At 38.3% G+C, this 24,593-nt stretch overlaps 1 pseudogene; it reads left to right on the top strand.

Moving 5' to 3' along the window:
- Positions 1-1,207: 1,207 nt before the first annotated feature.
- Positions 1,208-24,350, top strand: LOC101563864 (annotated as a pseudogene).
- The last annotated feature ends 243 nt before the right edge of the window (positions 24,351-24,593 follow it).

The following is a 24,593-nucleotide window of genomic DNA, read 5'->3' as shown; positions in this document are numbered from 1 at the left end:
AATGAAAAATGGCTTCCTGGTTTTATTTTGAGAAAATGATGCATAGTCACTTCGTGAAATTTGAACAAAAATGAGAAAATATCATAAAATTTAAAAACTATTTAAAAGCCAACCACTGAGAAACACATTACTGTCGCAGATGAATAGCTTTCTATATATTGCTTCACATATAGCTGTGGGAGTAAGTAAACACATAGATGGACAAGTGAAAGACATATAGATATAATTTAATTTAAATGATATGTGTGTCTTATTTTTATGAAATCATTACACATACTTTTAAATTGTATTAAATGAACATGAAAATTCATCGGAAAGGAGTGTGCAAGTACACAACAGTGACATTTATCCTTAAGAGGTATATTTATTTTAATATTATAAAAGACTTCTGCAGGTTACAAACCAAAGAAAGCAAAATACAGTAAGAATTTTCAGTGATTCTATTTTCTAAAATTGCATGTTAAAATTTTACACTCTATCAATTACCTCTACTATGTGAGGTGAAAAAATGAGCATTGTCATCCTCCTTTCTCCTCTCTGGTTTTGGTTGTCATATTACTTGTCTTAGTTACTCTTCTCTCATTGCTGGGACAAATACCCGACACTCAAAATGAAGGAAGGAAAGGTTTATTTAGCTCACAGTTACTGGAGGTTTCAGTCCATACTCAGCTGGGTCCAAGGCAGAGCAGCACAGAGCAGAAAGCAACCTTTCATGGTGGAGGCAAAGAGCAAGAGCGCAAGGGAGGGGTAGCAGCAGCTCAAGCAGCTAGCTTCTTTTCCCACCTTACATTGTAATGCAAATTACCTGCCCCAGGGTAGGGCAAGTACTCACACCTATGGGTACTTCCCAGTACTTACCCAGCTATGGGTAATCCCAGCAGTACTAAGACCCGTAATCCCAGCCTTGGATCACACATAATCCCAGTGGATCATGAGTTAACACAAACTCTAGAAGTCCTCACCCCATGACTGCATGAGGCTTTGGGGGGACAACTAGACACAAACCATAACATTACTTTTACAGTTTCAGGGTTTATAACAACTATAGCTTGTTTAGTAGCCATAATATCCACCGCTGTATAGTCGTACTCCGGTATTTAATTTTACACAGTACTCATCACCCATCATTGTGTTCTTTATTATTCCTTATTTGGCCAGACTTTAGCATTGATATGGCCTTTAGGAGTTGTATTTTCTGTGACCCGACATGCTTAAGAACATTTTGGTTGCCTTTACGCTTAAAGAGCACATTGGTTGGGCGGATTCCTCTTTCTCTTGGATGTCTATAGATACCAATGTATGGCCTTTGGGACTGATTGCACAACTACAGCTGAGCCTAGCTGGAGCTAAGTATAGCTACAGCTCCACAGTCAGGTATAGTTCTACTATGTATAATTTCTTTCCCTGTCAATCAGGCTTTATTGGTACATTTTGAGATACATAATGATCACATCCATCGCAGAGAGTTTGTACTTGTATGAGACATGACTTCATTCTTTTTTTTTTATTTTTTTATTTTATGTATTTAGTACAGGGTCTACAGGATCTTACTGTACAGATTGCACTTGTAGTAATCCTCCTGTTTGCAGTCTCCCAAGCGCTAGGATTACAGGCATGCTACCATGCCCAGTCTCAGCTGCCATCTCAGTGTGACCTGGGGGCAGGGCTGGCATGGCATGTGGTGCCGGGGATCAAACCTTGGTCCCCGCATTTTTGCCTAAGCAGGTTCTTTAGTCTGCTGAGTTATCTTGTCGGCCCTCATAACTTCATTTTTTTTTTTTTGAAAAAATGTTGCTTATGTGTATGTGTGGTTACTTATTAATTTTACAAAATTTATTTTAATGTGATATTTTTATGCACATGTATAACATATATTGATCATACCAACTTCACTATTATCTTCAATTATTTACCCATTCTATTCTTTTGTCTCTAATTATCTTGTGACTGACTGAATTTGTTTGAGAAATCTTTTCCTTTTTCTTTACACATGGGCTTTTTGATACATTTTCCTGAACTATTTTGTATTTGAGAATGTTTTAAAATATTAATGCTATGATTGTTCCCACAAAATTCAATGCATTTGCCTTCAAGTTAAATGTTGCTTCAGGCTTCCTGTTATAGCAGTTATGTAACTTTATTGATTCAAGGACTTTTATGGCTATCATCTTCTGTTTGTTTGTTGAGACAGTCTCTCTTTGTAGTGCAGCCTGACCTTCAGCTCACCAGTCAGCCCAGGCTTCCCTTTATCTTGCTGTGATCCTCCTTCAGCCTCCTGAGTTCAGGGATTACAGGTGTGCACCAGTATGTCTGGCCAGTTACTACTTTCTTAATTAAATTTTCAGCATAGTCCTTTGGACCATGCTGTCTTCCCCTTTTCATTGGTCAACAAGTTGAGGTAAGAAGTGGTGGAATTTACAGGGTCACACACACACAATAGTGGAGCCAAGATGCCACATACATTACCTGGTTTCTAGTGACTCCTTTCTCTGTTACCTATCATTCTGTCTTCTCTGGATGTGAAAAGTCCAGGGATTTGTCCAGATGGACTCAGAGGGAGGCATGGTCAATGAGATGAGAAAGAAAAGAAACATACCTTTGCTTCAGGCTTCCTGTTTTATCAGACATACAAGGAAATAATATTTTTAAGAATGCTGATGTCAAAAATAATGTCAATAAAATTGGAGAATATTTCTTGGCCTTATGCCCTCTTAGAAGATTTCTTTTAAGTTTAACAGTTGTTTGGACTTCTAGTGGCTGGATAGAATATACTTTGCTCTACTATGTTACCATAAAATGCATATTTTGTTTAGGAATATTAAAGGTCCATATTCTTATGTCGGCTAAATCATTTGGAGTCAAGTTTAATACAAACATGATATCTACTATTGTGAACTCTCTTTAGGAGTTTGGTTAACAATTTTTCCTAAAGACTGATAAATTCCTGTGTCTTGACTGACAACTGATTATGTATCTTCTGGCAAGTGGCAAAGCAACAACCATCTATGAGCACAGTTCAAAATCATGATCATGTTTGCAGATATGCAACCTGATAAGAGTTGATGTGTATGTATGACAAGTATAATACATAATCCTTTAAATTGTGATCACTTCATTTCTCACACTCTCCAGTGAAAGCAGAGTAAAGATGCTAAATTACATGATGCACAAAAGCCAGAAGGGTGTTGAAGCTATAAAGCATCAGATTCTGTCTTCCTTCTGTCCTTCCAGGTCTATGCCATGCTTTACTGCACACATCTGATCTTACTTATCATTCCAGAAAGGTCTTCCTGACTGTTCAGCATGAGTTTTAAGGTAACTTGACAAAGACTGTTGTTGTCATCAGCCTTCCTCCATGACTTCTTGTTTGTATCTCTTGGTATGTCATCAAATACTTACCTGGCAGGAGAGATACCATGATCACATGTGTCATCAATTGGAGGCATTATATTCCTCTCTCTCTCTCTCTCTCTCTCTCTCTCTCTCTCTCTCTCTCTCTCTCTGTGTGTGTTTGGTACAGGGTCTCACTATGCAGCTCAGACTTGTACTGATCCTTCTGTTTTTAGCCTCTCCAGAGCTGGCATTACAGGCACACACCACCACACCTGGTCTAGGTGTCTGGCTCAGTGCACCCAGGGGCAGGGCTTGCATATCCTGTTGTGCTGGGGATTGAACCCCCATCCCTGTGCTTGCCTAAGGAGGCTCTTAGTCCAGCAATCTATCTCACCAGCCTAAAGGCATTGATTCTTTGGTTGATTACCTTTGTACTCATCAGCATTCACTCTAGATTGTGGCTCCGGAGGTCTCTCAGTATGCACACTGCATTGTATAACTCTTGGAACACAGTAGGCATTCAATAAATATTTTTAAAATATCATGTTTTATGTAGTCTTTGCCTTCAAAACTAAATTATAAGCTCCCAAAGGACAGAGTTCACAGGTGTTTTTTTTTTTTTTTTTTCTTTCTGAATGATCCTCTGGACCCAATGTGACTGGCAGAGAGAAGGTCTGAGGATTTGCCACCGTTAGAATAATGAACCCTGTGAACTCATAGTGCAGGCTGCTTTCCTCACTTCTCACTCTGCAGTTTAATAGTACTTTGAGCATGTCTCTTCACACCCTTTAATCAACTCTATTTTAAATTTTTGTTCTTACCTCTTACTGCCTCTCAATGTTTTGTACTCTCCGAGAGAACTGTTTGTATTTAATTTTTTCTTTGAATATGTTCCTACACCGTGAAAAATAAATAAGGAAAAGAAACCAATATTCTATTAACTGGCTGCTATGCACAGCATGTGGCTGTGCACTTTACAGGTGTTAGTTCAATTAATCTTCACAAATATTATGAAGTTGATAATTTAATCTTCATCTTACAGTTAAAAACACTGAAATTCAGAGGTTGCCTGCTTGTCGGTATGTGATTATGTCTGAAAGGGCCGAGACAGAGATGGTGCCTGGCCTTTCTACTGTAAGGACCCATTTTTGGGCTGAGCTTCTTCCCTTTTGCATTATTGAATGATGTAACAACTGGGAAACAGCCATAGTCAGTGCCGCCAAGAGCCCTTTTGTGTGCCCCACTGTGAAGCCTGAATACTTAGGGTGTTCACAGAAAGGAACACTATTTCAACTTGATGTGGGTGACTAACACCTCTCAGCATAACTTGGGATGACTTTCTTAGAAAGTCAAGTCACTTTTTTATAGTTAGTAAGGGTCTACAGGTCTCACTATACAGATTGGACTCATAGTGATCCTCCTGTTTGCAGTCTCCTAAGTGCTGGGATTACAGGTGCACACCACCACACTTAGTCTCAATCACCATCTCAGCACACCTGGGGGTGGGCCCAGCACAGCACAGCACAGTGGTTCCTGTGTCTTGCCTAAGCAGGTGCTTTAATCCACTGAGCTATCTGGCTGGCCCTTCAAGTCACCTTTGAAGAAGAGAGGTAACCTCATTTGACAAGGCATCAAAAAGATCACCTGAAGGCACTCATAATGACTTTCCTTGGGAAGGTTAGTGAGTAGCCTGTTGCCTGGTAAAGGAATTGTAATAAGCCTTTTGGACTTAAGAATTTTAAAAGGAAGTAGTGTCACAGGGAGGGAATGGGGAGGCAGGCATGCTCCACATGATGGGTTCTTTAAAAGATTAGATTCTAAGTTTAATGATCATTTAATGGACATAGTTATAAGGGTCAATTTCTAGAAACCTGATCTGTCCATGCACATATGTGTGCATGTGTATATGTCTGCTTTTGCGTGTGTGTGTGTGTGTGTGTGTGTGTGTCAGAGGAAGATACAATGTCTCAGAAACAGTGAGTGAATGCAGAGACCAACCTGGGTGAATGGAGAGGCTGCTGTAAAATGCTGAGGGTTTTCATAATAATTCTTTTGTGAGGACAAATTCAAGGGCCCCATGAGTAATACATACCCCTCCAAAGGTTGACACCCTAGTGACCTAAGACCATCACAGCAGGCTCAGCCTCCAAAGATCCTGCCACACCATGATGCAGCCCAAGCGACCTACCCACATGCCCTTGGAGAACATACTCAAATCATATCTAAACCTGGGGGTCATCTAAAATTTAAAAATGTGCACCTCTCCATAGTGTTAAGGGAATATTAGTTATCTAAAGGGAAGATGCCTATTGTATGTAATGCATCATAAGGTTTTAAAGATTTTAGTTTTATATACATTAAAAATATTGCACTGTTTGATCTACCTGTCATATTTTATTTTACTTTATTTATTTATTTATTTATTTATTTATTTATTTATTTTGCAGAACCGGGGATTAAACTCAGGCCCTTGCACTGGCCAGTGAAGCACTTATTCCACTGAGCCATCTCCCCGGCCCCCTGATCTACCTGTTAGAGAAAAAGTATTTAGGGGCTGTATTGGAATGTCTGATTTCATTTGTAGTATATATACTTTTTCCTCAAAAATATGTTCATTAGAAAGACCGTAGATAAAACCATTTAATCCCACAAAAACAGTAGAAAGAAAAAAAGACTAATAGGAATAGGAGCTATATAGGGATTGTTGGGTGATAGCACAAGGGGGCTGAGGGTTTTTACTTAGTGGGTTCTGGTTTAGATGGTGAAAATGACCTAGAGATGAGTTGTGATGATGAATGCACGGCAAAGCGAGTGTACCTAATGTGACTGAACTGCTCCTTTAAGGGATAAAATGGCAAATTTTACATTATATGCATTTTACAAAAGAAAGGAAGAGAAAAACGATTAAATGAATTCATATATATAAATATTTGTACATTTATATGTATTTATATGTATTTATATATAATTTTATGGGGGAGGAAGGAGGGACAGCAGAAGAGAAATTTTTAAAAAAGAAGGTGATTAATATTGCAAGATATTTTTATATTTTTCATTCTCAGAGATTCAAAATTTCTAATTCTACAAGAGTAGTTTCCTCACTACATAAAACTACAACTTTTTCAGCATTTTGAATAAGCATTTTGAATAACATTAGCTCAATGAAAGCGCAACATTTGACTCATCTTGAAATTTGTCCTGTGATATAGCATTTTTTATTTTAATATGTAAAACAGAATAACTTTGATTCTCCAATCAACTATTTACAACTATTTAGGTGATACAAGGGTGCCCAGCATGGGGCATCGCATCCTGATTCCTAACACTGCACCCTGAAGCCCAGCGTCACACACCCAAGATTGGGGCTTGTCCCCTGAGTGCCACCCCTGATGACATGAAGCTTTGGTGAACATTCAGATATGAACCATAACATACAGTGCAGGGAACAGATGGGTGGTAGGACTGATTTCAATTTTCAGTTAGTGATTTTCCCCTCTTCACCCCATCAACTATTGTCAAAAAATTCATTCTTTTAAAAAAAATTTTTAATTAATTACTTTATTTCATCTCCCTACACAGTTTGTAGTGACCCTCTTTTCTCAGCCTCCCCAGGACTGGGATTATAGGTGTGCACCACCACACTTGACATTCCAGGGCCATTACTGCATGTGATACTGGGGACTGAACTCAGGTCCTTCTGCTTACCAGGCAGGAACTACCACTGACCTATCCCAGCCCCAAACTCATTCTTTTTAAGTCTGAGTCCTGTAGGGACAAAGCAGTAGGTTCATTACTAAGAAATACTGCACATAAAACTTCCTTTGTTTTTAAAGAAGTTTGAATTTGTTTTCAGCTAGAATTAATACTTATTTTTATGACATATAATATGCTATAAGGAGAAACACTTTGAAGCCACAAACAATTAGAAGTTCTTATAAATAATTTGGAATATGTTCTAGAAGTACAAGAAGTTTAAGATTCTATTTAATGCAATTAACCAATAAAAGTACATGATTTATTTTATGTTTGGTGTCATGTAAATTTTGTAAATTTTGTTTGGATTTTTTTTTTTTTTTACCTCTTATTCACTACCTGTAAATTTGCCTTGCAGGTACCAGGTCCTTTCATTTTTAGTAGTGTATTCTTTAAGAAACATGAAATGTGCTCTAAATTAGTCTGTTTTTCATTTTTATAAGCTGTAATTTATTCATAATTTTTATAATTTCCCTCTAATGGCATAATTACATATTTTTATATTGAAAATTATAGTGTGATGTGTGGATTGATTTGAAAACAAGAATCACCCAGCCAACTATATAAAAATGTTGATTTATACAATATAAATAGGACACACTAATTTATACATGTGAAATAACTAGGGCAAGCCATTTATATGAAAATACTGTATACTTAAAATGTTTTATAAGATGAAATATTTTTCCAGAAACATTGTGAAAGATGTAATGAAATTAGCAGTATTTAATCTTGCAAGACTTTATGAGAACATAAGGTTGTATAGTTGTCTCTAAGTGAAAGACAAAAGGTATAAATAATAAATCTTGGTAAAATGAGCTAATTTAAAAACTAGCTGAATGGCACATCCCTTTGCTAGTCTGATTTTTTTTTTATTGTTTTCAGCAACCACCCAGTAGGATTTTGAGCCTTAGTCTTATAAGGCAGTTGGATTAATCAGAAAAAGAAAAAGGATTTGGCTGTCTTTGCCCTCTGAGTTAGCAGCAAAATAGATATTGAATAACAGAAACATATTATTGAATTATCAATTCCTCCATTAGAAACCGCGGAGCAGGCGGTTTCTAAACACTCAGGAATTTTGGTATCTGGCAAATGCTGAATTCAGGGATTATAAACAAAATAGTTTCTGTCATTAATTTTCCAAATGTCTTGAATGTTTACTACTGGGATGGTGTTCTAGCCACAGGTGAGTCCATCTTGCACAAGTCAGATAGAATCCCAGTCCTCAGCAATGTGCCATTTAGTGGGCAGAAGTAAACTGAAAAGTAAATATGATGATTTAAGAGTCCGCTCCTCACTCTGAAGAAAATAGCATAAAGGGCTTTATTAAGCACGGTCAGGGTAAGCGTGCTGGGATTATTTCAGCATGTGTGGTCAGGGAGAAGCAAGCCTTCTTTTATAGGATGAGCAGCCTAGTGGGAGTCTGCAGGCAAAGAAGGAGCAGGCACACGAAGCTGTGAGGTGACAGTAAGTTTGGATGTCATCCTGCGTTTTAGACCTCAAGAAGTATCTTCAGCTTTTATGACTGTTTACAACTGACTCCGAGGTGCACAGACTCAGGTGTGGGTTTCCCAGCTTGTCTTTGATCATTCCCTGAGAAGCCTCATTTTTAGAACCTCACTCCTCGCAGATTCTCACAATAGAAACTGTCTCTCCTCTTTTGTTTGCTGTGAAATCTAGGGATTAAGAAAACCTTTATTTTTGTCTGATCATGAGATAATGAACGTCTATTGTGAAAATATTGGTGGAAAATGAAAGAAAAAATGTCATCAAAACATGAAAACTTTGAAGAAAATAATAGTGACAGATGTTGAATGATATTGAAGAAAATATAGCAAAAGGAAGAAAAGACTAGAAATCCTCCCTATTTCTGGAAAAAGCACTATTAATAGTCTTGTGAACTATCTTATTGTTCATCTCTTCCTAAAACAAACATGACACAGATACATTTACCTGTAGACATAATTAAGCTTATGCTTTATTGCTTTCCTTTAATCTAATGTTCAAACCTGCCTACCTTCCCCATCAATCACACAAGGGAGCAGGGAAGGAAGCAACCTACTCGCTGCTACTACGGGGATGCTATTAACAGGTGTCTTGGAGGCTTCAGTGATCAAGTCTAGCGTACTTAGATTGCCCTTCCTTTGCCTACATTAAAGTATTTACTGACGCATTTCTATTTATTTGTCATTTCCATACTTTACTCTGTTCCTAGAAGCACCGGGTGTTTCTTCCTGTAGTCTCCGCATGTTTCTCTGAGAGGACGTCTTCGGTGAGGGAGGCGCTAAGTAGCACTCACACACCTCGCTCCTCTTTTGCGGACTTCAGGTATGTATCTCCTTTCTCCACGTACCCTCTTTTTGTAAAAAAATAATTTTGCATGATTATTAAGTTTTATTTTTAGGGAAGGATCTACAGGGTGCTCAGGGTCTCACTGCTAGATCAGGCTTGTAGTGATCTGCATGTTTACAGCCTCCCAAGAGCAGGGATTGCAGGCGTGCGTCACCACGCCCAGTCTCAATTGCTGTCTCAGTGCGCCCCGGTGGTGGGGCCGTCATGGTGGGACCGTGGATGAAAACCCTGGCCCCTGCACCCTCTTGCAGGTGCTTTACTCTGCTGAGCTATTCGGCCGGCCTTTATTTTTTTTACGTTTGCAGTACTGATGATTATTACTGGGAGCTTACACATATCCATTATACCTCTTACTATTTTTGTTCCCTTCCCCTCCGCTCCCTCTCTGTTCTTTTCAATTCTTGTTCCCCTCTCCACTTGGAAAAGGAAAAGCTAAAAAGCAAAACAACAAACAATAGGACACAGTGAAATCTATTTCAAGTGAAGAGAACAAAAGATAAAAGCAGAGGAGGGGGAAGGCAGGGAAAATTATTTTTTAAAAAGAGGGCGTCCAAGCTCAGGGGCCAGGGTTGGATCCTTAGCACTGCACGCTGTGCGGACCCGCCCCTGGGTACTAGGGAGGCAGAAATCAAGAGGCTCACTTGAGCCCGAGCTGCATAGTGAGACCCTGGGCAAAAACCAAACAACAACAACAAAACAAAAAACAAAAACAAAACAAAACAAAAAAGAACAGAGAGAGAGAGAGAGAGAGAGAGAGAGAGAGAGAAAGAGAGTCAAAGAAAAAGTGGAATTTTCTAGATACAATCTCAGTGTTTCTAGAGTCTCAAAGAAAAATCATATATTATAAAAGAATGTCAATTGCCCAGCAACCTCTGCTTTTGTCTCAGATACCAGGCAGGGATGACTTCCAAGACTTGAAAATTGGTAATATGGAATAGTTTCTTTCAATTTAATCTACATAGGAAGAAAACATCAAGAAGTCAGAATTACAGGAAATAATCTAGCATATTTACATGTCTATACCAGGGAACAGTACTGAAACCTTCTAGCTCTAAGTCCTTCAATCATTAATAGTGCTTGTTCTGTTTAAGTGTCAGTTAAATACATTTGCTTACTTTTGCTTCTTAGGAATACAGTGAGACAAAGTGTAATCTAATTTCCATGCCTCCCCATGACCGACAGCATGGAGATTAAGATATGACATCGGCCAACTCACCTCCACATTCTTAGAGAGACTGGATTAAGCCAACTTTCATAGATCCATATTTTGATTAGGTGGGTTTTATGAAGATGAAGGAATTGAGAGTCTGAAGAAAGCACAACATATTTGGGTAGCAGATTCTTTTCCTTGAGAAAGGACACATAAGAAGAAATATTTTATGTCTGACCTACTGATACTTCTGACAAATTTGAGGAATTGATGTAAACTATTGTGGTCAGCAAGAAGAAAATGCCAGATTCCTGTACATGAGACTTAATAAGCAAGCACATAGCTTTCCTGGGACCTTTAAATTCAGGGCTCCTTCAGTCTAAAAAAAGATAAAAAGAAAACAGAGAAAGAATGCAGGGAGTCAGAGGTGTGTGAACCTTAATCCTCATCCTCCCACTTGTGCTAAGGTCCTTCCTTCCTTCCTCCTCAAGAGGCCATCACTTGTGCTAACGTTGAAGCTTGTTTCACCACCTGATTTCACTTAGGTGGTCTTTTAATCAGCTGTATTCTATATTTCTGCCACCAGGCAAGTACACAATCCAACAGTCATCTTTCTGACATGGTTTCATACACTCTTCAATTTGAAGTAGAATCTTAGTTCATCTGCTGTTGGAGAGAGAAAAACACATGCAGAAAGAAATGAGAACTCTTCTTGTGCTCTGAATGGGGTTGTGAGGAGCAGAGGGGTGGACCCGAGCCTCTAGTGTAGGGCTGCTCAGAGCAGAGTTGTGTTCTTCAGGACTTAGCTTTCTTCTCACCCTTCTACCCTTCCTCCACTTCTTCTCCCACCTTTTTCTTATACAGATTAATTTCAGTATTCTTCTCTTGAATAATCTTTCCATTCTCAAATTTTTAGAAGGATTAGTATAGTAGTTATTTTGCTAGTAGGTTTTCTTTCCCTTTAAGCAGAAATATGTTGCTAGTAAAGAGTAATATCAATGATTTCTCAGTCTGGTAACAAAAATTTGATGGCTGCAATTAGTTTGGTTATGATTTGTGAATGATCAAAATATTGTTCAATTCTAATTGGATGAAAGTGGAGTATATACCAAATGCTTCGAGTATCACACCGGTGACAAAAATCACAAGTTGACCATTCATGGCAAAAGCACATGTACTTTTTGTTTAAAAAATTTAATAATATCCACTTTAGTAGATTCTGCCTTTAAAGCATCTTCCTCTAGAAAAGCTAAAAATATAGGTACATACATGTTGTATTGCTTATGTAAATCATAGTTATGTGAATAACATATGGATAGTTACAAGCACAATAGAGTGTTCTGCATTTTTGTGTTATATTTGGAAGTTATGAAAGAGAGATGGGAATGTTTCCCAAGTCTACGATGGCTCTGTGCAAGGGGCCCTTAAAATAAAGTTGTTTTTAGACAATAAGGATATGTACATTAAGAAGGTCTAAGTTACCACCATGTTTGTGAAATGGAGCTTAAAAACTAGGATAGTTTTTGTTAGCAGATAGTTAGACAATAGTTAGGCTTTACTGACAAGATAATATGAGAAACTCCACACTTCACAAATCAGTTGCTCTGGGTCTCTTGCTTATGGCGAAGCACAATGGAAGCTGGGTCTGTGTCTGGACAGAATTGGTCTTTATGCTCAAATTTGTGCCAACAGGATACTAGTGTTGTGAACTGAGAGGGCCATGGGACATAGAAAAGAATTAGAACATGCACGTAGCATTAGGGAGAAAGCAAGTGACACAGTGGATAGAATTATGAAAGCAACAGAGTTACAACTCCACCCTGAATTCACTGCTGTCTCTCTCTCTCCATTAGATGCTCTTTCTCACGATAGAAGCAAGATGTGAGAAGTCCAACTGTGGTACATGATAAGCTTTGCACAACTCAGCAAAGCTTTAAAGCTTTTTCAGGAATAGTATTTATAGAACAGAATCTTTATTTTGCTTTAAGTTCTATAATTTTACTAAATTCAAAGGCATCTTATTAATTAGAAATGTGTTCATATGCCAAATGTGGCAAACCTAGATCAAAATCTCAAAGGCATAATTTGCCTGACACATTAGAAAGCCTAGCAACAGTGGTTCATGTCAGTTTGGATTTAGTGATGTCTTCAGGAATCCCAGATTCTCCAGAGTTTCTGGCCCACCACCCTTAGAGTACTGCCACTGATGCTTGCATACATTGATTATGGGCGCTGGAAGATGCCACGTCCTGAGAAATCATGACCACAGTCCAGATGGATGGATAGTTTGCTTTAGCAGATTTCTGCTTATATTCCAGGTATGTGGCATATGTCTACACCTAGCTGAAAGGAGATGTGAATACATTTTCAGCCTTTTCAGTCTTTATAAGAGTCAGGAAAAAAACCTAAATTTCAGTTTCATTTAGCCACTCTGAAGTGTTGTTGGGCTACTGACATTCGAAGGATAAGTATTAAATAAGCAATTATTATAGCATATAATTTTGAATGAATAATTGTTTCTTATCATTTAATAATACAATAAAGTGAGAGCTAGTGTTTTTAAATCTTCTTCCTTTTAGCCTAATTTATCTTTGATTCCACCCAGTGTCCTCCATTCCTGGCTCTGTGAAACTGTGGCAGGCTGAGTGATACTCAGGCACAGAAAAAGTACTGTGCATGCCAGCTCCAGTCCATTGGAAAGGCTGCCAAACCTGCCTTGTAGAAATGGATTCCGAAGTTGTCCAAGGCCTGGCAGGACAGTGAGCCTTTATGTTTGCCACAAGAGAAAATGGAGAGACCATTTGCCTAAGATTTCAGTGCCTATTTTCCCATCCCCTAAAATGCAGTTGTAACAAATATTTCTTTGAACTGTGCACTAATTTTCCTCTTTTCTCATGTAGTGTTTTGGCATCAATACGTAAGAAGCAAAGGAATTTTACACTTTGCTATATAACATGATTTCATCTGGGAAGTTTTTATGCTATGAAAAGGAAGGCCAGGTTGACATACTTTCTTTGAGATGAAGAAACTCAATTGAGGTGTCATCACACATCGTATATTCTGACTAAGCAATATTAAAGGAATGATTGTTGCCACACTAATTGTCTTGCAGTCTGTACTACAATTCCATAAACCAGTTATCAGCTGATGCAAAGCTTTATGTCCAGAATAGCAATCTTAAATTGCTCTACTTAAAAATATTTCTGCTCAAAATTATCTGTTCATGTAAATCAACAGTCATATTCCCTTGTGTTAGCTTTGGCTACCACAGATATTAGAGACTGTGTGATTTAGTCTACAGAAAATCATTTTGTCACAGTTCTAATAAATGGAAAGTGAATGATTGGAGAGCCAGTTAGGTACATTTCTTTTTGAGATTGCTTGCCTTGTGGCCTTAATCGTGCTTTGTACTCACAGGACCTTTTTGTGTGTTTGGGGTGGGGAAGAAACAAGAGAAGGAGGAGGAGGAGGAGGAAGATGGAGAGAGGGAAGAGAGAGACAGAGACAGATGGAGAGAGAGACAGAGACAGAGACAGAGACAGAGAGACAGAGAGACAGAGAAAAGAGGAAGGCAGAAAAGAGGAGGAATATGATGTTTTCTTCATTATTTAGGGAAAAAATCTTGCTAAGTCACTAAATTGCTCTGGACAGATAGGTGCTTCTACTAACCTTACTAGATTGGATCTCTACCCTTATGACCTCAGTCAATTAAATGGTCTCCCAGAGTCCTAAGTCCAATAATAGCCACTTTGAAGATTAGGAGCTAAACTTTTGATTTTGAAGTTAGCAAAAGATAGGATAAAATCATCTCAATTAGATAAAATCATAAGGAAGGTATAATCCTAAAACAGAAGACACATCAATTTTTTATTCGACATAAAATAAAATATCTTTTATTCTAAACAGAACCATAAATCATAATGTCATTTTTTTTCTGCAGAATATTTGAGGTCTTTAGGAAGATTTGTGAGGCAGGAGGAAAAGCAGTCCCAATCTGCTTTTCATTAGACTTGTATTTTTGGCCAGACTTTTTGAGCTTGAGAGTTCACCAAGAATGATAAATACCAGTGGTCCAGAGGTTAAGTTATTTTCTTCCACATAAACTTTAATCATTTTTATGATTTTTAATTCTCATTTTAATTAGACATCAGAGAATATTGAAAAATCTCCTCTAACGAACTTTTTAACAACTTTCTCTATAAGAGATGTCTTAAGTAATGCGGCTTGCCAAGTGAATATCAGCTTTTGATCTAGGAAATATTCTAGCTGTTCAAAAGAATATTTAAAACTGAGGACAGAAATATAGATATATTCAAAAAATAAAAAAATGACTTCACTTTGTTGGAACAGTTTGAACTAATCCAGACTTATATGGAATTTTAGAAAATAATGAAAAACTTTCTTGACCTCATTCGCTTTCTGTCTCTCTCTTTTTTAAAGTGAAATTTCATCTAGATTTTTGTTTTTGCAGTACTGGGGATTGAACTCAGGTCCCTGTGCTTGCCAGGAAATTGCTTATTCTACTGAATTATCTCCCTGGCCTTGTCTCTCTCTTTCTCTCTGTCACATACACAGAGATGGAGAAAATGATGAACAGAGTTTTTCTTACATGAATTATACCAGACAGCTAAAATCCACAAGAGAACATAGAGAAGATATCCTGAAAATCACTCCATATTGCACAATTTGCAGTACATGAAATACAAGGAAAATCTGGGCCTCAGATTGGTGCATAAGTTTTAGCACAGAATGGCTCTTCCTAGTATATTATAATGATACAGCATGAATGACTGCTTTCACGTGTATCCTCGCTTGGCAATAATCACGCTGGTTGAAGTCCTAGTGCTAAGGTGTACAGTACCAAGAAAGAGAAAAGGTGTTAAATACACTGTTACATGTTTTTACTATTTTGTTTGTCAAAGAAGAGATGCATTACAATATCTGAGCTGAGAAGATATGGATAAGGCAAGTTACAGGAAGGGTAAGAAGAAAATCCTGAAGGTGGGAGAAGGATGGTCAGGCAAATACCTCCTGTACCTATGGATGTCAGTGAGCTTTTTTGTGTCAGGGGGGAGTAGAAAAGTCAATCATTGGTTAAAATCCTCTGAAATATTCAGCCAGGCTCGTGTTGCAGTATCTCTGTATTTGCTACATAAATTACAAACATTGACTACAACCAAATCTATTCAAGGATTTGTAATGCATTAGCAATACTAATTGAGGAGCTAGAATGATTTTTCAACTAATCCTTATTTATTGGAAGCAGATATCAAATCAAAAGTACATGCATTTGTTTCCTCAAAGAGAAAAAAGGACATCTGAGACAAAGTACATGTTCCTATGAAGGTAACTAAATGTCCAATGTCTCAACAGGATGATTGTGTGCTTAAGTCATTGGGGGAGTCTCGGAGCTTTCTTATCTATCTGGGAGTACTGCTACATTTTGAGTCACTTTGTCTGATGCCCCCTATAGGATGTCCTTGTAGACATTCACTCAATCTTCTTTTCGACTTCAGCCAATGGACAATGGTGAGAAATGGGTACTTGAGGAATCTCATTCTAATTTTCTACTCAGGGATGAAAAAGGCTGAGAATTAGGGTGATTTTGAATAGCAAAAGGACTCAGTTTTCAATACAGACTCCAGTATTCAATAGCTCTGACTTTTATTAGTCTTTGTTCAAATTAACTTGTTTTAGTTTTGCTTTCTTTATTTAAATGACATAAACAGCTGTAATTGATAAAACTTGTATCATTACTGTAAAATAAGTAACATTATAAAGTTCTGGGAAAGAAAGGCACATAGTTATAATACCTTAAATACTGAAATTTTTTCTTTATGGCTCCTAATCAATGTGAAGACTCACATCTGAATGTTGATAGAGTTGTCTACTTTATGGAATTGTTAATTTTGCTCAAAGAGAAGTTCAAAAGCTTGAAATATGTTTTCCACCTCTTTCAAGATCTCAATTAACTTATCATTTGAACAAATTTTCATGAAAGTTATTGATAGTCTGGCAGAGAGATAAAAATTGAACAACAACAACAACAAAACGTCCTGGGGTGGGAAGGAGAGAAGGAGAGAGGGAGAAAGAGAGTTTGTTTTAGACTTACTTTTCTTCTTTTGTGTTACTTGATCCTTTCCCATTCACTGAAGTTGGCTGATAGACCTCTATTATAGATATTAGGGCTGCTCTTTTCACATTCCAGTTCCCAGGGGCACAGAAAATCTGATATCAACAAGCCATTTGGAACTCACTCCATGTCCTCCATTTCTTAGGCCCCATGAGTAAAGAGACAATGTTTGGAGAGTGATTTTGGAGCTTTGTCTATCTTCTGCATCTTTAAGGGTAGAAAAGCCAAGCTGCACCATTCTACAGTCCATGGCCTAAAGCCTACGAGAGAGGAGCATCGGGCTTCTATTGGCATTGTTACTGATATTGCAGCAAACCCTGGCCAGAATTCTTTATTCTCCTGTGGCACTTGAGTCACCAGCTTAGCTATTGCTTCTTCTGTTCCTTGTGGTTTGGCCTTTTTGGCTTTGTACTGATTTGACGCCTTTTCTAAACGACTTGCTGTCAACTGCTTCTGTCTTTTTAATCTCTTCTAGACAGCATACTAGAATTCAGCTAGGGAGTTTTTCCTCTTCTCTTTAGTATATGGTAGTTTAAAAAGTGTAGAGCCAGCATAATCAGGAAGAAAAGCCTTGCAGGGAGAGGACAGAGGCATGGATGTGATCTGGCAGTCACCAGTCGCTGGCATCTCTTTGGGCTACTGCCCTGAGGCTCGTCCCTTACCATCTCTGCAAGTCATTTTGCCACTTCCAAATGACAGGCTGACTAGTATCTGGCAGTTCACCTCCATAACAAAGGCTCCTACACATCCTTCTTTCTTTTCTCTAAAACAGTGGTTCTCAAATGTTTTAGTCTCAAGTACTGTTATACTTAAGACAAAAAAAAGGGGGATTCAAAGAGTTTTGTTTACATGGGTAATGTATATTAGTGTTGATGCCTAATGTTCGATGTCAAAGCCAAGACAATTCTAAAAGTACTCATTTATACATTCATTTAAAATTGCAGTAATAGTCTCCTTGTGTTTTAACACAGTTAATGCTTTAGAGAGGAGTAAGATATTTTTGTGAAAAGCAACTATAAGTTCAGAAGCAAAACAGAATCTCTTTGTAATGCATACCTTTCTAGGAAACAGATGGGTTTCCATATCTACATCTAAATTCGGTCTGGTATAGTTGGTTGTTTTCACTGATGTCCATAAGAAGAAACTTGATCTCTCATAGAAGTATAACTGGAAAAGACAGGATTATTTCAAGGCACTTTGATGATTGATTCTTTTTTTAAGACACTATACTAAAACTCTATATGCTAATTTCTTAAAGGTTATTTGTATTATCAAATCTGAAATTATAATAACTTATTTTTCATCGTAAAAATCTTGTTCATATATTGTACACCTTTATTGAATCTTTTCCCATGAATAATTTTCTTAATAAGATGTACTGATCATAAATACTGATTTATTGACCACTGTAGAATTTTTGAATACTGAAACCCTAGTTTTATTTTTACTGCTGGAACTTACTTTATAAATTTGTATTTAACTTTCACCTTTTTAGTACATACTTGTAGTACATAATGATTATGTTCATCCTGGAAGGTGGTACATGAACAAAATACATCTCAATTCTTTCTTCATCCCCTTTCCCTCCACTGTCCTTCCCTTCTCCCATCTCTCTGTCCTTCATTTTTACAAAAGACTTTTCTCCCTATTTTCTATCTTCTATTTTTCTCTTTATTCATATTGTGGGTTTAATTATATAATGTACAATGCACTTGTTAATATCTCTATCATTCTTTTTTCCCCATAATTTTATTTGAAACAATTTGAACCAAATTGGTAGGAAAGTTTCAATAATTAACACATTGCATACATTCTTCCTAGTGGTTAATTGCTGTACAAGATGCGGACATGATATCCTATTTACAAACACCATTAGAACAAATCCCTCTATTCATAAAGAGAATGTAACTATATATCTATTCTAACCATTTTGAATACACAGTCACAAAATGGGCATTTATCTGTATCCCCTTTTTTTGTTTAGTTCTGTTATTTGAATATTATAGGTGTGTTAACTCAGCAAAATATTCTAAGAGAGTCCAGTAGTACATAATAGTATTGGGTCTTCCACTTGACTGGCAATGTCAGAAATTGTTGACCTGAGTACCCTATAGCTCAGTATAACAGAATGGCTTTACTTCTTATACTTCGTTTTTATACTTTTCTGCTGGATGGCTAAGACCAAGATAAAACAAGACCTATGCAACAAGAGTTGTCGCTTTTGGGTCTGATAAGGTCAGTGAAATCCCCTCAGGATTTATCCTGAGATCCTGCACCTCAGATTGTAGAACCTTTGTCAGTGTCAGCCATGTGGATGAATCACGGCCATTGCTTGGCCAATGTGTTCTCTGTGAAAGCCTGAGAGAATGTTTTTTCTCTATGTGACTCTCCTTAGGCACACTCTACATCATTGATCACTTTCCTCTTTGGCCCCATAATCTCCTTGATCAGAAAATTTGGGACACTACTGAGTTATGTGACATTACAGTACAATTCTCATATGTTCTGAGTCTTAATTGACCTTGGAAGGCTAGGGCCAAAATGTTGGCTTTCCTTGCAGCCCTCCTTTTTCTATAATTTTGGCCTGCAAACTTAGGTTATTAACCCTCCACAAGAGAAGTTTATTGTTATTACCATACAACCTAGGCTGTTAAGCTTAACCTCACTATCTGTCTGAATATCAAACATCTTAGGCATAACATGGAAAAGTATCACTATCATTCTTATCAGAAATATCTCCATTATAAGAAAGATGTTAAGCTCACATGACAGTAATAGGTTCCCCAAATTTTGTCTCGAACCTTCATTTTTTACAATTTATCACAACTATGGTCAATTATTTCCCTTAAAATGATAGCCTACCTTGGTTCATTTTTGAGAATATATCTGTAAAATATCCAAGTTTGGATCACCATAGTTTGATGTCAATTGTTCCCTCAAGCAAATATGCTATTCCATTAAGAAGCAGCACATTGACTGACAACTTAATTGAATATTCATTGTGCTTTGATTATTAGTAAAAATGCTTCATGTGCTGTTTCTCCAAAAATTATCTTTTGAGTAGCATATATATGGAAACATTCTGAGAAAGAATATGTGGGAGCTAAATATTTTGTAATTTGAACATTTAAAGATACCTTTATTTTATCTTCTCACTTGATTGCTAGTTTGGTTAGCTATAGAATTTAAGGCTAGGAAGAATTTTCTTTAAATGTGGTATTGAACTCAACACACTAGTTTCCAGAAATGCTGGTCAGAAACTCATGGCTACTCTTTACCTCTCATTCTCCATGTACAGCCATTAAAGAACCTTTCATAGTTGTGACAAAATACTTGGAAAAATTAACTTATAAGCAGAAAAATTTATTTGAGCTCATGGTTTTGATATAGGGGAAAAAATGAAACTCCTGACCTGAAAGGTACTTGGGATGAGTTTGTGTTCTCTAAAAGTGAAGAATGAGTTTTAGGAACCAATGGAGGTTCTGAGCAGAATATATTTATTGGGGGAAAGAAAGCTCCTGTCTGAGAGAGGGACAGGAGGTGGTCCTTAGCGGCTGTTCCCCAGGAAGCTGTCTCTTCCAGTGACTTTTGTAGTGTAAAATCATGCAGGTCTAAGGTGAAGAACATGGGATCTGGCTTAGGTGGGCATGAGGTGGGACAAAACTATGGCCAACTGATGAGATTATAAGCACTATTGCTCAGGTAAAATTAAGTCCAGGACCAAATGGGGAAGTGAGTCATGTAGCAAATGGGCATGAGTATAGAACAAGACTTTGTCCAGTAACCATCTAGTAGCAGTTGGATTAGTGACTCTTCCTGGTTTCCTCAAGGCAATGATCAATCCCAGACGCTTATCTTTAAGGAGTTCAGCATTTGTTTGATCTTTGGTCTTTAGGTCTGGCCCACAGCAGGAGCATCCATCCCTCTTACAGTTGTAAGGTATCTTGTCTTCTGTGTTATCTCCTTCAAGGGCTTAGCCCTGTCTGACTCCCTATAATATTTTTATCTAACTTAGCTGCCTGCAACTGTTTCAAAGTATACAGTGCATGGGCACTTGGCCTTCTTACATTTGGGTCAGTGGTGAGGCAGCATATCATGGTGAAAAGCATATGGCCACTTCGTGGTTGTCAGGAAACAAAGAGAAGGAGAGAACGGATTGGGAATATATTTTTCAAGGAAACAATTGTTGTGACCTTCCACTAGCTCCACCTCCTAATGACTTCACTGTCTCCCAATAGCAGCACAGTTGGCAATCTGTCTTTAGCATATGCTAGTTCAGAAGTGTTTGACATTCAAACTGTAATATCACTTTAGCTTTTTTTGTCTCTTCAAGCTGTTTTTAAATTATCTTTTATTTTATTTTATTTTAAAGAGTAAAAACAAAAGCAAAACAAATAGCAGAAACAAAGATAGAAACAAGGTAACATACAATACATATGTTAGAGTTTTGAAACAAAAATAGCAAAATAACAATGATTGTGATATTACCTATTTTTATCAACAAATTTGTTACTCAGATTAACAGATACAGTTATGCAAGAATGGGGAAAAATTGGATATTAATGCTTTTAACATCTTTGTTTCCAATACTTCAAAATTATTCGGTGATGTTCTTCAATCAGGATCTGATTTTATTTTTCATGTTGGATATTTAGTGGACACATTTAATCTGAAATATCTAGCCCTTTCACTTGAAGAAAATTTCAAGAATTACTTGAGTAGCCTTCCACCTTCATAGTCCTTGTTCCTTTTCTTTCTGGAGTAATATTTAGATATCAATGTACAATAAACAAATCCTCTAGTTGTCTTATTTTTCTCTTTAACATTCTTTTTATGTTTCCTGAACTACATAGATTATTGGCTTTAAAAAATTTCTATTCAGTTTTTAATTGCTAGCTTGAATAGCTTTCAAGGTTTTTGACAATACCTTAGTTTTGTGTTAGGGATATAGTATGCTGTCTTACTCTCTTTATGATAGTTTCTTTAAAGTTGTTTTTAATCCCTATATTATGCTGGTTTCTTTCAAGTTACTGTTTTCTGTTTGTTGTTGTCTATTTTAGATACAAAGAACTTCCTCAGGTATCTAATAATCATCCTTAATTTCCTGCTTACGATTTACAACAGGTTGTCAGAATGCAGTTGAAACCTCTGAGCACATGAACAGGGCTTGTAGATTGCAATCTTCTTTGAGGGTGACAAGAGAGGTCAAAAGAGTCCCTCAGTGTCAGCATCCCTGGGCTTCTCTATGCAGTGGAATCTCCTAATCGCTTTTCTGGAAAATACAAATTGGCTACCAGTGTTCAGGAAAAGGAGGGCGAAAGGGGAGCTTGGTTAAAATTCTGGCTGCATTTGGCTACTTCATCTTTTCTAAAGAAAAAAGTCCATGTTCTCAGACAAATGTGCTATTCATTTCTACTGCTGCTATTTGATAGTTGAAAGAGTTTAACTCTTCAGAAACCTGCAGAGAAGCCTCCAGTACTCCACTGGTGTAGATTATGCTAATCCACCTAGAGATGTAGAGTGGAAGTGTGAGGTTGAGAGGTCTCATTTTTTTTCTTAAGAAACTTTAAACAAACTATCAATTTTACTTTATCAAAACTACTTTTCACTGCCAGTTCAAAAGTATGTGGTGCTCTCACTTCCTGGAAATGTTGATGATTTAATATTCTGTTTCTTTCTTAGCATCCCATGGTACCAGCTTACAATTCCCTTGTGTCTCCTCTGCTGAATTATTATGTACTCACCTCTCAGTTTGTCAAAAATTTATTCCTATTGAATCTTATCCTTTTTTTCCATTTTGTAAATTAGCATCTTTAAATAAAAATATAGTTATTTATCTAGTAGATTTTCTAGAGGAAGAAAAATTACATGCATGTATTAAATTTTCTATCTTCTGGATTTGCTTTCTCTTAATTTTATGTCATTTATCCTTTTTTTTTCTGATACTGGGACTTGAACTCAGGATCTTGTGCTTGCCAGGCAGGTGCTTATGCTACTTAGCTATACCCCTGGAATCGCTTACTTTTTGAAGTCAAAAATAAAATGCTTTAGGCATATAAGTGTGGGTATTCTAGGCCACTAACAATAGCAGACTGAGAACTTTAATGATCTTTAACCCATGTAGTGCTGGCCCTGAAATAATTCAACACTACTAACTTGGCCTTCTTCACCCAGACATTTATTCCTCTAGAAACCTAGTCTTTTCAAGGGTGGTTGATTTACTTGCTTCTAATTCACTATGATTGTGGTCAGACTTTTACTACTGTCATTTAGCCTAATTTCTGTCTCCATAGACTGTACTAACTGTACTCTCACTTAGCATCACATATGTTTCCAGATCTCACCGCTTTGACTGATGAATGGCTTGTGTCTTCTCTGAGGCTTTCTCTGACTGCATATCATTAGAGCTGGTGCTTTTTATTTGGCACTGTTGTTTAATTCATCTTCCACACACTTCATTGTGAGCTCAGTGAAGAGGAGGAGTATTAATATTCACTTCGATACTGCTATTGTCTAGTGCCTACAAATGAAAATACAAAGAGAAACAGAATGACAGGGATATGGCAATTTTGAACTGCAAGAGCTGAGCAAAAGCCCTATAATACCGGACTTCAGGCTGTATCACAAAGCACTGGACATATCCCAGCTTCTGCTCAGACCTTTGATTGTCCTTCATTATTCTTCCAATGTCACCAAACTGTTGGAGGCACTGCTGCAAAGGACCCAGGCCTCAGCTGAGATCACAAGTGGAGAATCTTTGTCAGCCAACATTGAGTGGAAGCTGACCCTGTGGACCACCTGTGGCCTCTCCAAGGATGGCTATGGAGGATGGCAGGACCTAGTGTGCCTGGGAGGCAGTCGTGCCCAGGAGCAGAAGCCCCTGTAGCAGCTGTGGAATGCCATCCTGATGGTGGCCATGTTCCTGTGCACAGGACTTGTGGTCCAGGCCCAGCGACAGGCATCACGGCAGAGCCAGCAGGAGCCTGGAGGCCAGGTTGACTTTTTCAAGCGCCGTGTGGTGCGGAGACTGGCCTCCCTCAAGACCCGGCGCTGCCGTCTGAGCAGGACAGCACAGGGCCTTGCGGAGCCTGACACTGAGACCTGTGCAGTGTGTCTGGATTACTTTTATAACAAGCAGTGGCTCCGGGTGCTGCCCTGTAAGCATGAGTTCCACCGAGACTGCGTGGATCCCTGGCTGATGCTCCAGCAGACCTGCCCACTGTGCAAATTCAATGTCCTGGGGAACCGCTACTCAGATGACTAGCTGCCCCACTGGGGATTCTGTGTACAGGAACCTTCTGCTGCATCCAGCCCTTAGCCTTGGCTCCTGGACAGGATGGCGGAATGGGTCAGCCCTGTGGGTGGAGGAAGGATGTGGACCCTGGCGTACCATGCTGGGAAACAGGGATCTGCACCCCTGGCCGAACTGCAGAGCCAGGACCCACAAGGCCAGAGTGAAAAGTCACTTTGTGGCCTTTCTCTGCAGTCTTGGGATATCTGTGTCTGCTATGCTCCCAGGACACTGCAGAGTGTGGGACCAGTGTAGCCAGGGGATCCCTGAGGGCCGAAGTTACAGTGGCTGTGTTTTGTTTATTGGGGAAGGGGTGGATTGAGGAATAAGCTGTCCGGCCGTGGAGCACCCTGGCTTATCTCGCAAGGTAGTCTTGGTCAAGACTGTCACGTTAAACCCGGAGACCCCTCTACCACCTGTTGTCCTCAGTCACTGGGCACTGGGAGCCACAGGCCCTGCTGTTGTCCAGCTGGGTTCCCACCCCAGGCCTGGCTGGGATGAGGCCTTAGAATCAACCCAGTCTTGTTCTTCCTGGCTGGGCCATGTTACTTACTGCGATACAGTACTTGAAGCCACAGGAT

This window comes from Octodon degus, unplaced genomic scaffold (genome assembly GCF_000260255.1).
Source record: "Octodon degus isolate 3935 unplaced genomic scaffold, OctDeg1.0 scaffold00014, whole genome shotgun sequence".
Lineage (NCBI taxonomy): Eukaryota > Metazoa > Chordata > Mammalia > Rodentia > Octodontidae > Octodon > Octodon degus.
The sequence above is the reverse complement of the archived record's forward strand: the minus strand, read 5'-3'. Positions and strand labels throughout refer to the sequence as shown.